Genomic DNA, 270 nt, shown 5'->3' on the forward strand with positions numbered 1-270 from the left:
AAGTATTTTATAAAATGAATGTTAACAAAATGCGGAGTTGGTACTTTATTCTTCAAATGAACACACAAAAAAATTCTTTCAGAGCATTTCTATGTTGTAATTTTTCTTTATGTTAAAAAAAAAGACATTTGGTTTAAGAGCTAATTGGACAAAGTGTTGCCAGATACCCATCGTAGATAATTTAGTTGTTAAATTCCAAAACCATATCATTTTAAGATAGTCTAATAAACTGCTCCCATATCACAGAACTGAAAGTTATTTTAAGGTTCC

This window comes from Propithecus coquereli, unplaced genomic scaffold, assembly GCF_000956105.1.
Source record: "Propithecus coquereli isolate 6110/MARCELLA unplaced genomic scaffold, Pcoq_1.0 Scaffold105, whole genome shotgun sequence".
Taxonomy (NCBI): domain Eukaryota; kingdom Metazoa; phylum Chordata; class Mammalia; order Primates; family Indriidae; genus Propithecus; species Propithecus coquereli.